The sequence below is a fragment of the Solanum stenotomum genome, chromosome 3 (assembly GCF_019186545.1).
Source record: "Solanum stenotomum isolate F172 chromosome 3, ASM1918654v1, whole genome shotgun sequence".
Lineage (NCBI taxonomy): Eukaryota > Viridiplantae > Streptophyta > Magnoliopsida > Solanales > Solanaceae > Solanum > Solanum stenotomum.
In genome coordinates, this window is record NC_064284.1 from 59,294,485 (window position 1) to 59,312,432 (window position 17,948).

Sequence of the window (17,948 nt, forward strand, 5' to 3'; positions counted from 1 at the left end):
ACTACGGAGATCAAATTTGAGATAGTTGATTGCAGCTTAGACTCTTTAGTATTTCATGTCTTTTTAATTTTTGAACGATATATATTTATTTTTGATACAGTTTTAAGTATTGAATGATATAGAATATGCACTGTTTTCTTCAAGTCAATTATCAACTATATATGAATTACATATTGACTCTCATAATTTCAGGATACTAGTTATATACAGACTGCATATCAATTGGATACAAATTTCTGGATATCAGTTATATACAAACTACTCCCTCCGTCCCATTTTATGTGGCAACATTTGACCGGGCATGGAGTTTAAGAAATAAATGAAGACTTTGAAATGTTTACTAAATTGCCCTTTAAAAAGTAGACTCTTTTTTCTCTCTCCTCATAAATGTATTGGAGTATTATTTTAAGATTAAGTGGGACCAATAAGGATAAAAGAGGAATTGTACCTTTATAAACTTACCATATAAGGAAATGTGACATTCTTTTTTAGACTGACCAAAAAGGAAATAGTGCCACATAAAATGGGACAGAGGGAGTACATAACAATTGGATACATAAACAGTTTAGTTTTGATATTTAATTGGAGATCAAAATGAACACCATATAATTGGTATCCAAACTATATATAGTTAACATCCAATTATTCATACCAACATTTATTCAACCTGAAGGATCTCATCTACCACCATGTTTAATTAATATAGATAAGCAGTCATCCATCATAACAAAATCAAGATTTTTCAAACAAAAAAAAACTTGATTTACTCGTCAGTGACAACAATTCTGGAAAAAAAAACAAAGAGAAAGTAACGTAGAAGAAAATGGATAAAATCAGACTTTTTAATTAATTTTAACAAATTAGAGTGAATTAAGGAAACTAAATATTCCTAATTAGTTTGAATCTCCTAAATTTATGCTAATTAATAATTATCATCAATCAATTCAAATTTTATTAATACACCTATTTCCAGTTTTTTCTTCAAAATCGATTTATTTTCCTTTTCTATCTTTTTATTTTTTTTCAAAATTGATTTTTTATCCTTTTTATTTTTTTTCAAAATAAATTTTTACAATTAATTAAAAAATCTTTTTTTATTTAATAAAATGTTATAACCTGAAATGTTTTATTGTTACAACTTGAAAATTTTATTTTACTACTATAACTTGAAAATATTAATCTAATAAATGTCATATATGAAATTTTCACATTGTTATAATAGGGCCAGACAAACATTGTCATTATAACGACATGTCACTATAATAACTCTTAGCTTTATATCATCATACTTAATAAGGGAGAGTATTTTAGCCATTCAAGGGCAAACCTGTCATTTTCGCAAAAGAGATATTTTCCAGACAGTCAAGGGCAGACCCGTCATTTCCCCACAAGGTATTATCCAAAGGGCTAAGATTTCAAACATTCCACAGGTAGAGGTGTCATTTTCCCCCCTGCCGCGTGTTTTTTACTTGGATTCACAAGGATGCACGTGTTGCATCGTTTTGAAAAGCTCCATTATTTCTATGGAAAAACACCACATTCATTATGTGTTCACTCAAATCAATACTCTTCAAGATTCTCTTTTGCAAACAAACAAAAAGGTAGAATTATGCATTTTTCGCTCATTGTCTGATTTTTTCTTCTGTAAATTATGGTGATGCAAAATCTCTTCTGATTTGCCTTTAACTCGATTGTGTTGGGTGACTTCTGTTCTTCCGAGTTACTTTCTTTCTGCAAGAGCTTTAATTTATTGAGTTACTGAAGCAATTGTGAGACCTTGACAAAACGTAGGAGCTGCAATATTAGAACCCCCAAAAACTTCATATAAAGTATAAAAAGTGATAACCAACAAAAATTACAAGGAAAAAAAAAGGATCCTCTTCTGACCCCAAATATGTATTCCATAATTATATTGAGGTGTGGGATAAAGAAACTACCTATTTCCAACTTGAATTCTTCATTGTATTCAGTAATAGTTTGCTTGGAGGTTTTAACATTTTGTAACAATATAGTGACAAGTTTGTACTCTATAGGTAAGATATATAGTTCCTGGTTATACTTACTTCAACTTAAAATTACATAGTAGATACGTGTAGTAATGAAAAGAGGTTCAGTGTGGATTTGACGAAGTTTTGCCTTGTTATTTTAGGTGACGATATCGTTCTGAGTTAGTTTTTTTGCATTGTAATTGCAATTAATAAACTACTCTCTGGTTCTCTCTGCTTTCTACTTTATTGTCACTTTTATTAGTCTATTAGGACTCTGAGTCTCAAACATTAATCGACTGTCCAGCGTTAACATAAAAAACATCACTACGTGTTAAACTTGTGAAAGAGTTATTAAAAGTGATACACAGATAGATGGTGATAGCTGAGGTGGGAAAAGAAAAAGAGAACAACCAGATGTTCACATGTTGGTGATAGTTCAGTTAGAAAAAGAAAAAGAGAACAACCAATTGCTCACTTGTAAAATACTTTGTAGGACAACCGCAAATAACCAACAATTAACTTGGGAGTAAAAAGACCAAAACTTTGTAGGACAACCGCATCATTTTGAAGATTTGGACAATGTAAATAGTTCCACTATTGCAAACTGTGTTACATGCCAGTAGTTAGATCAATATAATAAGCTACCTTCTGGTTCTCTCTGTTTTCTACATTGCGGTCACTCTTAGTAGTCTGCTAGGATCTAGATGTCTGTCAATTTTTTATCAAGGAATTATTAAAAAGAATGAACAGGTAACAACTATAGGATGGACTAGTAACAACAGAAAGAAGGATGATATCAACTCTTGATTGTTACTTGGATATATTGCAAAAAATTGAGGAAGAATTACAGAAAATAAATGAGATGATACCTAAAGGGGCAAAACCATTAAGAGTAAGATAGGAAAGGAGAAGCAACATAAATAGAGGTCTGATTTTGGCTACTGTAGAGGCATCATTTGGATTTTCATCTGAGGCATTAATTGACCTGCCCAGTGTTATCCAACAGAACATAAAAAAACCATTAGTTTTTTCCTTATAATACGTAGATGCTGATAGTTTAGGGGGGAGAATAGAGGGAGAACAAATTGTTCACGGGTAAAACTCGCAAAAAAGTTATAAAGAATGATACGTACATAGTGAAAATTTAAGTAGGAAAAGAAAAGGAGAACAACCAAATGTTCACGTATGAGTCTCGTGAAAAAGTAATAGTTCAAGTGTGTTTGTTTTCATTATCTCTTCAATTAACTTGTAAAATGTGGATCTGATAATCAGGGAACTTACGGACTGAAATTGTATGTAATTCGAGTAGAAAAAATTGAAGCTGTAATATTGACTTCGTTGACTAGATTATTTTTTTGCTATTTCCCTTGACCTGCCATCTGACTTTTCTGCTAATTAGAGTGATTTTAGAAATAAAATCTTTGTTTAAATTTTAGTTCCGACTGATACAATGGATGGTTACTTCTCCTTCTGTAGGATTTTGGAGCTTACATTTCTTCAGCTAAGGAAACAATGGCTATACTCTTCACTGACAAACGTAAGTTCCTCCATTTCTGTGTCCTACATATTGACTTATATTAATAATATACTGTGCTGCTCTTTATTTTACCTTAGTTCCTCCATTTTTGTGTTCTACATATTTACTTATATTAATATACTGTTCTGGTTTTTATTTCATCTGCATAACTCTTTCTGCCACGATCCTAATTGGACTCTTAAGATTTTACCTTGAATAAAAGAATTTTACTGAATATTTGCCATCAGATGTCTGGCACCAAACGCAAAATGGATGCAGTCCTAATTGCCCAGACAAATGCTGCCAAAAATCTTAGAACTCAAATTGCCACCCGAAAAAAGGGCAGCTCTTCTAGCACGACGCCACGCAGAATACTCTGCTTGAAAGCATGCTCTTTCCCAAAATCTTCCTTCTATCCCGCTTGACTCTGACTCTCAAACTACAACTCCACCGCAACCTATTATGTTCACTCAAAATAAACCTTCAGCTACTACCTCCCAAGCTCAATCAATTCACTGTGACAATGTCTATGAAATAGGTGAGTACCGATTAAAGTTACTCACAAATAATGATTGAACAATTACCTTATATATACATCAATTACCTTTCGTTTTCTTCTTTCTAAATTGTTCTTCCATTCTGCAGAATCTGAACTAACCGGAATGAAATATCCCAATGTCAACACACTGCCCTGTAGTCCTCCTCATTTCATAAATAGCCTCCTTTCTGTCAATAATGAAGTAAGAAACTTACAAATCTACTTTTATGATAATGATGTTGACATAATTAACAAAATGTTATTCTCCGAAAATCTTAACCGATCAGTTATTGCGAATTGGTTGACATTTTAAAGATTAATCCATACTCTATGTTTCTGAAATCCTTAACGAGCATTCCAAACTTACCTGATTTCTATATTGCACTTGAATGTGATTCTGTAATGAATCAGTGAACATATAATGTACCCACTATTCCAGAGGTTGCTGGTATATGGGTTGATGATGAATCAAATAATACTATTTCTACTCCCCATATTAGAATATATACTCATTCCAATAATAGCCAACTGGTGCACTATTGTTATGGTTGTTACGACTCACTACAATATCCTTTGTTATTTCCCCACGGGGAAAATGGATGGCATTGCGGCATTCAAAGATTAATACGGCAACCCATTTTGTCCAGAAAACATTCTACTTCTAATAATGAAGAGCTTCCTGCTGTATCTAATTGGTGCTCAGTTGATGGTCTTCTTAATGTTGAAGAACAACTCTTACATAAACAAAGACAAGAAAAAACACAATCTCATGCCGCGAGTATTATTGTTATAAGCTTCAAATTAGAGATGATGAAGAAAACGGTACTTTACATTCTGGCAGATTATTCCAACAATAATCTGTGGATGAAGTTGAAACACAGAGATTAGACTTTCTGTTATTCAATCAAGATTTATTTCGGCATGAAGTATTGGCTGGGTTGTGGATCTTCTAAGGCAAGGAGAAAGAGACACCTCAAACATTGGGATAAAAGCATTCCTCCCTGTGAGTTTCACTGTAGGTCCACGGGACATGCGCCGTCGATATATGGACGCTATTGCATTAGTACAACAGTTTGGAAAACCCAATATTTTTCTAACTATGACAGGTAATCCTTTCTGGCCAGAAATACAAGATTTCTTATTACCAACTGATGAGGTCCAAAATAGACCCGATTTAATTACTCGAATATTTAAGGCAAAGGTTGAAGAATTAAAGATGGATATTGTTAAGAGAAAAATCTTTGGTAAAATTGATGCTTTTATGTACACTGTAGAATTTCAAAAGCGTGATTTACCCCTTGCACATTTTCTTATCATACTTGCTGATGAATATAAATTATTACTCCCTTCTGTCCCAATTTATGTGACACTTTATGGATTTGGAGATTCAAACAAGTCTATCTTTGATCGTAAATTTTTCATACATGTTTTAAATATTTTGAATTATCAATTATTATGACTTATAATACTTTTTACATAGTTTACAATATATAAGTTTCATTTCAAAAAATTTGAAGATTCTATATGTAAATTGTCGGTCAAACTTGAACTGTTTAACTCTCAAAAACGAAAAGTGCCACATAAATTGAGACAGAGAGAGTAACTCCTGAAGCCTATGATCGACTTGTTTGTGCTGAAATACCCGACCCTACTACAAATAGTTCCTTAGTTATTTTAAACATATGATGCATGGTCCTTGTGGAGTTTTATATTCTAATAATCCATGCATGAAAATATCAGGTCATTGCAAGTTTAAATACCCTCAAAACTAAGCTAATGAAACATCTAAAGGTAAGAATTCCTATCCAATTTACAGAAGACGAAATACTGCTAAATATTTTAAGATTAGAAATCAATATTTAGATAATTCATGGGTTGTTCTTTACCATCCATACATCTTAGCGAAATTTAATTGTCACATAAATGTTGAAATTTGCTCAGACGTTAAAGCTGTCAAGTATATTTACAAATACATCTGCAAAGGACTGCAAAGGACATGATAAAATTGCTTTTCATATAGACAATAATGATTCTAATATAGAAATAGATGAAATAAATGATTACCGATCAGCTAGATGGATTTCACCGCTAGAAGCTATGTGGTGTCTGTTTGCCTTTTCTATTAGCGAAATGACTCTTGCAATTTATCATCTTCAGCTTCATCTTGAAGGACAACAATTTATTTCATTTAGGACAACCACAAATCTGAATTCAGTGTTGAATAATTCCGCAGTTAAAAGAACTATGTTAACAAAATTCTTCTCAATGAACAAAACAAATCAAGCTGCAATTAAACTTAACTTATTATACAAAGAATTTCCAGAGCATTTTGTTTGGTCTACAAGAGATAAAGTGTGTTATTGGCCGTGTCGTCACCTGTCATACTATCTTCGACTATTGGTGATGAACATAAGAGGGCCTAAATCTTACGAAGATCTTAAAACTGTTAATGAAAGATATTATACCACATTTAGAGAGGCAGCTAAAAAAAGTGGTTTGCTTGCTTGCTTGTGATAATAACTTAGTTGAATGCATGTCAGAGGCTACTGATTATCAAATGTCATATAGCCTCAGGCATTTATTTGCAACACTCTTAGTATATTGTAATCCTGCTAATCCAAAAGAACTGTGGCAGAAATTTGAACGTCCTATGCCCGAAGATTCTACAAATATGCCAAACCTACAAGCAAATGACATTTGTTATTTAGTCTTAAATCACATCAACGATATCTTACATTCAATTGGCCATAATGTGAATGAATTCAAGCTCATATCGAAAAATATCTCCTCCGCTACATCTTCTAGTATAATACAACAAACTAAAGACATCCATCTAGAACGAAACATAATTGTTACTACAGAAGACCTATTGTTACATACACATTTGAACAAAGAACAACAAAAGGCTGACAACGCTATCCTTACTAGAATTCCCCTAAATGAATCAGGAGCTTTCTTCATTGATGGTCCTGGAGGAACTGGCAAAACGCCTGTGCCTTATTAGCTGCTGTGCGATTTAAAGGATTTACAGCGTTACCTACTGCAACTTCTGGTGTTGCAGCTTCTGTACTTCCTGGCGGACGAACTGCTGATTCACGCTTTAAACTTCCTCTTGACACACGTGAGTACTTATAACATTAGTAAACAAAGTTCACTTGCTTCTTTAATTCAAGATGCAAAACTGATAATATGGGATGAAGATCAATGGCAAAAAAAGACTTATTGAAATTTTAGATTCATTTTTAAAAGATATTATGGACACATACATGCTCTTTGGTGGAAAAGTTATTGTTTTTGGTGGTGACTTTAGACAAATTTTGCCTGTAATACAAAATGACAAAAAAGAAGACTGCATCAATGAAAGTTTATTATACTCTAACATTTGGAATCAACTTGAAAAATATCAACTGGTATAAAATATGCGTGTCAGAACAGATCCCGCCTTCTGTGAGTATTTGCTAAAGATTGGAGAAGGCAAAGAAACTGTAAATGACTTCGGTAAAATTGAAATTCCACAATCTTTTCTTATTCCATTTATAAATGAAAAAGAATCATTAGACATTTTATTTAAAGCTATTCATCCAAACTTAAACATGGTCATTGAATATATATCCTCCATAACATCCCGTGTTATTTTACCGACATCACCTGCTCCAGTGTATACAACATGAACAGGAAGCAGCAAAAGGAAGATCGAAAATCCTATCACAAACAAAAAAGACAAGCAAGAGGCCACTTCCCATCACATGTATGTTCTAGAGGTGAAAACTCCCCCTCCAAAACACTATAACAAGGTATATAAAATTCTCCATAAACTATACCATTTTACCTTTTCAGGACTGTTACTTCCTACAGTTAGTTGTATTTTAATTTTTTTATCAGTGAAAAGCCATGTCGCTTACATTTTGCAATATGATTGGAGCCATTTTTTGTCATTGCAGCAAGCATAGCCATAATGGACCGCTTTCCTTTTGCCTATGTAAAAAAAATGTACATACCTATGTTATAAAACTTGGCTCCAACACCTAATATATAATTTTGATATATATATATATATATATATATATATATATAGATAGATATGTGTCACAATTATTATGTACTTAATATGCAATCTTCATATATGAGTCTCACTTGAAATGTTGGGCCCGTGTAAGGCACGAGCGAGTTTGATATTGACGTGAAAATAAAGAAGGCGTCGTTATGTTTTAAATATATTACATAACTTTTGTGCAAGGTTATACAGAAAGCTTGACGTGAAAGAGTAAAAACAGATGTTAATGTTACAATTGCACGTAGGGCTATTGAAGTTGTATTTTGAAATGAGTCAACAAAAGTGGCCTGGTGCCGTTATCTGCCAAAAAGGTCAAAAGTTTAGTTGTCGCCTGAGAAGGGTGATTATATGAAATATTGTTGGCAATAAAGTTTGCTGGCCTTTGTATTATGGCAGAAACTATACAAAGTGGTCGGGCAATTGATTCATTTTTGGAGAAATTCAAAAGTGAGCAAGCTTTGTATTTCCTGTAAAGTAAAAACATGATATCAAATATTTGTATTTGAGATTATGATATAAACAAATGAAATTGCATGTACCTTTTTTGTACAAAAGTCAAAAGTAGTTGCCAAAAAGTTTGGATAAACTATAAAAATTGTTTTAGGAGAAAATGTTTAGTTAGTATGTGATAGAAATAGTAGTGGAAGAAAGGATTAGGGGCAGAAAGGTGGTAATTACCTCCAAATTGATTTTTCTGGAGTTGGTGGCTCCAGTTTCTGTTTCATTTTGAGTGATGATGATTCAACCCCGTTCACTGACTGTTCTGGTTCAACTTCTTGTTTTCTTTTGCTTCCTTCCTGGATATTGGTTGTGTTTGGTGCTGGAAGAGTATTTTCCTTTTCAACGCATGACTCGATATATAGTTTTGCAGTAGTTGCGTTTGAAGTACATGCAAATGCTTTCTTGGCTCGAATAGAAAAGATCTTGTTGATAAAGCTTGTGTGGATATCTTTATAGGTGGACAGTTGCTCTAGGAGAGCAAAAAGTATAAATCATTTTGACAAGTTTATTTATGTAAAAATTATACATATATTATTTAGTCAGAACCTATACCTTAGTGGAAGATCTTTCATAAATTTGTTCTGCAATTAGGGATAATAATTTCTCTCCTTCTTTGACCATCCCTGTTGTTGAGCCAGAGTTATCTTCTAGATTTACATCAAATCGACACCTGTGGCATTGTATGTTTTGAATTTAGAATACCATTATTTGTTATTAAGAATTAGAAGAAGTTGATATTGTTGGTATAGTAATAAAGTACCTCGGGATGAGCATTTTTTGTTTGTTGCAGTTCATACAATGAATTTTTATGATGATTGGATAACAGACTTTATATCAGCAATTGGAACATACTAAAACATAGTATCTCTTTTGGTCACTCGGGAAGGATATCTTTGCTTTAATTGAAAATGTTTGTCCCTGTGTTGGGAAAAGAGCGAGTGTAAGTATTTGTAGTAAGTTTTAACATTAAATAATGAATGAGTTTTTTTATCAACATCTATTTGGGATTCAGTGTTTGCAATTGGGATGACTTGTTCATCTATTGGAACAGAGATGACATATCCATATTTTGATGTGCTCCTCAAAGTAAATGAAGTAAGTGTTCCTTTGTTCTGTGTGACCCTACATATAATCCCAAAGAAGGTTAATTGCTGATAATGCTAAATTTATATATAAAAAAAGAGACCGTGAGAATATATTAAGGAGCACTGTAATACCATGCTTGTTGCTGCTGGCATTGTGGATAAGGTGGATCAATTAGAATGGTTGTGTTGAGTTTGGTTGTCAATGATACACCCGTATTAATTAATTAGATATTAAGAAATTTGAACTCAGAGAGGAATTTTTAATATGCAAGATCATTCAAAGCTAGTATATTAAGAGAAATAAGTCATTACTGAATTTAAGCAATTATTATTGCATCCAAACATGTATTGGCAGTACCATAGTAAGGAAAATCAGTATCAAAAGAGTGAGGCGCAAGGAACAAGGGAGGCAAATAGAGTTGTGTAGACCCAAAACAAGGTTTACACTTTACATGCAATAATATGAAGGTAAGGGTTAATGCTTATACATAGACAGGTAAAACATATATGACATGAAATTTCAGTAGTTAACAATCCTTATACTGACAATGAATCACTAAATAGAAATATCATACTTCATAGGAGGTAAATTAAGACGAAATGGTTGAAGAAGCTACAAAGAAGGACATAGTAGCTTCATTTAATTTTGATGTTTGTTTCATGGACAGTTCATTCACCGCAACTACTAGATCATAGATGTCCCCACTGAAATCAAAATCTTTTGTTGGATCGCTACCATTTGGGGGGATGTACATAGACTTTATCCCCAAGTCATGTCAAAATGCTATCGAGATAGTGTCTAATATGTGATTAAAACTTACTCTTCGTTTGGCTGACATGCTATTAATTAAGATGCATGGTATGATGACAAATTAGTAAGGGACAATATGCGAAACAAAGTAAAATGCAAAATAATCCTTCCATTGTACAGAAAATGATACAGCTAATTCTGCAAATGTAATGTCAATTGGTACAACAATGAAAGAATGTCTTACAGATATAAGACAACAAATGAAACCCTTCGGGGTGGCCCAGTGGTTTGAGCTTGGGACTTCCATGTTGGAGGTCTCAAGTTCGAAACCCCTTGCCAGTGAAAGCAAGGGGTTTGCCTTCTGGGTCAAGCTCGTCGCACCAGACTTGCTTAGTGCGGGTTACCTCTCCTATGTGGTTTGCGAGCTATTGCATAGGAGCGGGGGTTTTACCCTGTGCGCACCCAAAGGGTAGCGGCTGCGGGTTTCCCTTGTCATCAAAAAAAAAAAAGACAACAAATGAATGTAGACATGCCTCAAAGTAAAAGTAACATTGGACACTACTGAGTGGGACATGTTTTCCAAATTCAATGAATCAGCTAAATTAAAGTTAAGTTTTATAGAATACTAGCACATCTAGATTTTGCCATATGAAAATGCTGTAAGAAATAGATTAAAAACATAGAGCATTTTGTGGGCCAAGAGACTGAGCTAACGTGATGTACGAAGCGAAAAAACAACTCTTAACAAATTGTGGTTTCTAATGTTTCCCTATGGAGAACTTCTGATAGTATACCAGAATTACCTACTCATAGGAAAGTGTAAATATCACGAAAATAAATTGGAAAGTGTACTGTACTATAAAACACTTTGACAACAGGTTCTCGAGCTAAATAAACTATGGAAGGCACATAACATATTATATAAAATTTCACTTTGGTTAATACTATAAAGATACAAAACTTTGTGGGAAAGAAGAGGTGTATTTTCACGGTGTTTTCTTTGTGAATTTAAGAATAAAATTGACAATTTGATGGAAAGCAAAGTCTGCAAGTACAGAAAATAATATGTGGTACAATTGGTAAGTCGTTAAGACAGATAGGAGGAATTATTTTTTGATAGCTTACCGTTGTATCTTGACCTTCCAACACGTCGTGCGAGGATTATAGGATATTCAGAGAGTTGCTGCAACATTCTGTTACCTTCGTTTTTTATAATGCCTTGATCCCATATGGTTAAGGTAAAAGTTTGTTTATTGTGAACTCGGTGAAAATTTATATGCATATTTATTATTCAAAAGTTTACGGAAAAAATGGAAGGAATAGTTTTTAGTGTAAATAAATATACTTACAAGATAGCCATAACAATAAGTTCTTGCAACCATTTGTTCATACTCATAAGATATCTTGGTGGGAAACAATTGACAACGATTGCTAGTAAGCCTGTTGAGAATAGCGTTTAAAATGAGTATATGTACATTTGCAGTATGAAGTTGACAGTTTTTATTAGGATGTTATTTAATGAATATAAGAGTGAAGTAGACGTACCAAATTCTTGCCTATTTAGATCAGTCGTTGCCTGGAGGATTTTCTGTTTAATATATGGAAAAGATGTGAGAGTAAGTTTTGTAAGAGGTGGCAACACATCTACATCATTTTTCAAGTTTTGAAGAACTGTAATGGTTTCAGTTGAGGAAAATGATGTAGATGTGTTGCCACATCCTACAAAACTTGGAAAATAATGTAGATGTGTTGCCATATCCTACAAAACTTACTCTCACATCTTTTCCAGATATTAAACAATAGATCCTCCAGGCAACAACTGACCTAAATAGGTAAGAATTTGGTAGGTCTACTTCACTCTTATATTCATTAAATAACATCATAATAAAAACTGTCAACTTCATACTTCAATTGTACATATAATCAATTTAAATGCTATTCTCAACAGATATACTAACAATCATTGTCAATTGTTTCCCACCAAGATATCTTACGAGTATGAACAAATGGCTGCAATAACTTATTGTTATGGATATCTTGTCAGTATATTTATTTACACTAAAAACTATTCCATTTCTTTTTCCGTAAACTTTTGAATAATAAATATGCATATGAATTTTCATAGGTTCACAGTAAACAAACTTTTACCTTCACCATATGGGATCAAGGCATTGATAAAATGAAGGTAACAAAATGTTGCAACAACTCTCTAAATATCCTATAATACTCGCACGACGTATTGGAGGGTCAAAGATACAATGGTAAGCTATCAAAAAATAATTCCTCCTATCTGTCTTAATGACTTACCAATTGTACCACATATTATTTTCTGTACTTGCAGACTTTGCTTTCCATCAAATTGTCAATTTTATTCTTAAATTCACAAAGAAAACACCGTAAAATACACCTCTTCTTTCCCACAAAGTTTTGTATCTTTATAGTATTAACCAAAGTGAAATTTTATATAATATGTTATGTGCCTTTCATAGTTTATTTAGCTCGAGAACCTGCTGTCAAAGTGTTTTATAGTAAGGTACACTTTCCAATTTATTTTTGTGATATTTACACTTTCCTATGATCAGGTAATTCTGGTATGCTATCAGAAGTTCTCCATAGGGAAAGATTAGAAATCACTATTTGTTAAGAGTTGCTTTTTCGCTTCATACATTCCGTTAGCTCAGTCTCTTGGCCCACAAAAAGCTCTCTGTTTTTTATCAATGTTTCTTACAGCATTTTCATATGCTAAAATCTAGATGTGCTAGTATTCTTTAAGGCTTAACTTTAATTTAGCTGCTTCATTGAATTTGGAAAACTTGTCCCACTCAGTAGTGTCCAATGTTACTTTGAGGCATGTATACATTCATTTGATGTCTTATATCTGTAAGACATTCCTTCATTGTCGTACCAATTGACATTATATTTGCAAAATTAGTTGTATCATTTTCTGTACAATGGCTGAATTATTTTGCGTCTTACTTTGTTTCGCATATTTTGTCCCTTACTAATTTGTCATCATATCATATATCTTAATTAATAGCATGCCAGCTAAACGAAGAGTAAGTTTTAGTAACATATTAGATACTATCTCGATAGCATTTTGACAGGACTTGGGGATAAAGTCTATGTACATCCCCCACATGGTAGCGATCCAACTAAAGATTCTGATTTCAGTGGGGATAACTATGATCATGGTAGCTGCGGTGAACGCAACTGTCCAATAAACTTTTGACCTTTTTTGGTAGATAACGGCACCAGACCACTTTTGTTGACGCATTTCAAAATCCAACTTCAACAGCCCTACGTGCAATTGTAACATTAACATATGTTTTTTCTCTTTCACAACAAGCTTTCTGTATAGCATTGCACAAAAGTTATGTAATATATTTAAAAAATAATGCCGCCTTCTTTATTTTCACGTCAATATCAAACTCGCCCGTGCTTGCACGGGCCTAACATTTCAAGTGAGACATATATATGAAGATTGCATATTAAGTACCTAACAACTGTGACACATATCTATATATATCAAAATTATATATTAGGTGTTGGAGCCAAGTTTTATAACATAGGTATGTACATTTTATTTATATAGGCAAAAGGAAAACGGTCCGTTATGGCTCTGCTTGCTGCAACGACAAAAAATGGCTCTAATCATATTGCAAAATGTAGGCGACATGGCTTTTCACTGATAAAAAAATTAAAATACAACAGTTAGTTGAAGTGTTGAATGTAGTAAGTAGCAGTTCTGAAAAGGTAAAATGGTATAGTTTATATACCTTGTTATAGTATTTTGGAGGGGGAGTTTTCACCTCTAGAACATGCCTGTGATGGGAAGTGGCCTCTTGCTTGTCTTTTTTGTTTGTGACAGGATTTCTAGAACATGCCCGTGATGGGAAGTGGCCTCTTGCTTGTCTTTTTTGTTTGTGACAAGATTTTCAATCTTCCTTTTGCTGCTTCCTGTTGTATCCATTGGAGCAGGTGATGTCGTTAAAATAACATGGAATGTTAATTATAGAGGATATATCTTCACAACAAGCTTTCTGTATAACCTTGCACAAAAGTTATGTAATATATTTAAAACATAACAGTGCCTTCTTTTTTCCAGGTCAATATCAAAGGCACGAGCACTCATCCCTAGTATATATATATATATAAGATGTAATTGTACAAAATTAAACAAAATAACCATTCAATCATTATTATAACAAAATATGACCCAATTATTATTTCAGAAACTTTCGCATATATCCATTAAAAAATAGTTTAATTATGCTCTATAGCTATAATTTGCTAATTACGATTCATAGCTACATGTTTTAGGGAGGAGAGTAGCGAGCGAGATTGGGAGAGGGAGGAGAGAGTGGGAGAGAGGTGAATTGTATATGTATATTGGTTAGATAATTGTATATTATGCATATGCATTTGTATATCTAGCGAGCGAGATGGAGGAGAGAGGTGAGCGAGATTGGCAGAGGGAGGAGTGAGGCGAGTGAGATTGGGAGAAGAAGAAGAGAGGCGAGCGAGAGAGGGCAATAATTTGTATAATTCGCGGGTACGTTTGTATAATTTGCTTATTTTTGTATAATTGAGTAATATAAAGTCTGGAATTATATAGATATGATAAAACTCTAAATAACGAATCGATACAAACATAAACATATGAACTTTAAATAGTTATACAAATTATATTAAACAAAATACATTATATAAATCATTTTATCCAAACTCTGAAAACTACACGTTTATACAAACTTTAAAAAGTTATACACAAAAAGATTGAATGTATATGGTGACAAAACTGAAAAATCAAAGGAAATCATCGTTAAATACAAATACAAATCAACGTATACAAATACAAATAAAACGAAGAATTGTTAGTTGCGAATCATACAAATGTAGCGAATTATACAAATGTGGCTAATTATACAAATTCAAAGTCAGTCCACAAAATTAATTGTTAATGTTAGTCGTGAGTGGTAATTATAGCAAACTATAGCTATGATGAGTAATCAAGTAGTATAAGTTTGCTTAACCGCGTAATTTTTCCTTATTATTTTATAACTATTGATAAAGGGTATTTGGATTTGCTTAAAAGTTGGTCAAATCTACTTTTAAGTCAATATTTGACTTCATGAAGTGTTTGGTAAATATAAAAAGTAACTTAAAATAAGTCAAAAATGACTTAAAATAAGTTAGGAAGTGTTTAGTAAGGTAAAAAATGACTTAAAATAAGTCAAAAGCTTAAACTAGGTCTCCCCCTACTTTTATTTTTTGACTTAAAAAAGTCATTTTAGTGTGACTTTTTATTTTGAAAAAATTACGCGGATAAGCAAACATATACTAGTTAATTAACTAACATAGCTATAGTTTGAATTAATTACGGCTAACAGCTTAATTTTAGTTGTAATTACGTCACATATTACATATACAAATATATATTTTATATATAAATATGTATACGAGAGATATACATATACAATTAGCCTCTGTCCACTGTCTGCCTTCTCTCGCTCGCCTCTCTCCTCTCTCTCCCAATCTTATTTGCTAGATGTATATATACATATGTATATTAGTTGCATATATACAATTAACTGATAGATATACATATACAATTCGCTTCTCTTCACTCTCTGCCCTCTCTCGCTTGCCTCTCTTTCTCCCAATCTCGCTCGCCTCTCTTTCTCCCAATATCGCTCGCCTTTCTCCTCTTTCTCTCTCCCAATCTCGCTCGTCAGATACAAAAATACATATGTATATCAGTTGCATATATACAATTATTTGACAGATATACATTTACAATTCGACAGATATACATATACAATTCGCCTCTCTCCACTCTCTGCCCTCTCTCTCGCCACTCTCCTCCCTCCTCCCTCTAACATTTAGCTACGAATCGAAATTAGCAAACTAGTGCTATGGATCATAATTAATTTATTTTTGAGTGGATATATGCGAAAATTCTCGTTTTAGTTTTGACTTAAAATCTATTTTTTTAAGCCAATCCAAATGGGCTCATAGTCATATAGTTTTATTTTCCTCCCTGTTTTCTACTTCGTCCTCCTCTCCTTCTCTTCTTTCTTTATTTTTTCTTTGATCTTCTTCCGGCCATTAATGATTACTTTCCTCCTCCTTCCTTATTTCTTCGTTAATTTTCTTCTCCCTTCCATGTTTAAAGCTTGTTGCTCGACTTTAAAATTGATGTGCAAGAAATGTGAGTTGTTTCAAGTGAATAAGATATCAAAAGACTCGAAAAATTGGAGAGGAACTGATACCTAAATTTTGGGACTGTTTAAAGAAGATTTGAGTTGGTTGTGATTGAAAAATAATTGAACAATGTATACTTTACTGTATAAAAAATATATATAGATGTATATAAATCACTGATACATAAATATACATGATCTGATTCATAAATATACATGATTATACACTATTTATATAATATCGATACATCATATGCCCATTTTGTTGAAAACAATTTTTGGTGGATGTATATATTGGTAGTCCTAGTATAACTGAAAGTTCACCAAGAGGTTTAAGGGGGTGTTTGGATTGACTTTTTTTAAGTGATTTATAATTTAAATGTTAATATTGGGTCTTTGGTTGGGAGCAAGTTATCTCGAGACTAATTATCTCGGGATAAATTATCCTGATATAAGTTATTCCACCATGTATATGAAATAACTTATCCCATTACTAGGATATAAATGATGTGATGAATAATTTAAGGACTAACTAATGCCTCAAACTAAACATATGATAAAATGATTTTGCATTTTGTTCTGAACGACTCCTAAAAGTCAAACGTTAGGAACATCTAACTTTTGACTCTTTTTATCAGCCTAAAAGAAAGTGATTAAAAATAGTTTTTGTGTTACTCAAATACTTACAAAATTAGAAAAAAACATAAAAAACAAAAACCACTTAAACTAAATCAATTCAAACTCCCATTAAGTGTCTTTTTTCTCTCTTAACTCCAAAAGGCTTACCATAGGAGTCCAATCGTTTTGTGCCATTTGATTGTGTGGACATGACCCACTCTGTGCAGAACTGGCTTAAGCGTATAGACATGAAGTCTAATATGGTGTCCGACCCAATTTGGTACCATATTTTGATGTTAAAATCTGGGAAAAACTACATAATTATACAAATATTTCTATGAATATAATGTATTTAGAACAGAATACATCTAATTTAATCAACATGTAACTGAGATACATGTATTTGAGTGCGCCAAATACATCTATTCGGTGAAGTAAATGTTGCACAAAAGATAATTTCAAAAACTAAAAGTGAAAACATATAATTAGATCCTAAACTAATGAAATTTGTATTATTTAAGACACTTGTAGAGAAATGAAGCAACAAGGGAGTCAACCTATACATAAATCCAATTGTATATTTTACACAATTGACTTGAGAAAGTTCCCTGTCTTTACTACTATTGTTACAAAATAAATAATTTTTTAAGGAGTGTAATTACACTCCTTAATAAAGTTAGTTAAAAATTAGGTA

General features: G+C 32.6%; 1 protein-coding gene and 1 long non-coding RNA gene across 2 annotated transcripts in view; one reads left to right on the top strand and one right to left on the bottom strand.

Annotated features, from left to right (window-relative positions):
• LOC125859849 (uncharacterized) overlaps positions 1–17,948 on the top strand; it is a 662,179-nt gene that overhangs the window by 3,971 nt on the left and 640,260 nt on the right. The gene's annotated exons all lie outside the window — the stretch shown is intronic.
• Positions 1,516–2,053, bottom strand: LOC125859853 (uncharacterized). The gene is made up of 2 exons (XR_007445791.1): positions 1,938–2,053; positions 1,516–1,731 (listed from the first exon to the last, which is right to left on the bottom strand). It is a non-coding gene; the product is annotated as an uncharacterized LOC125859853 (long non-coding RNA).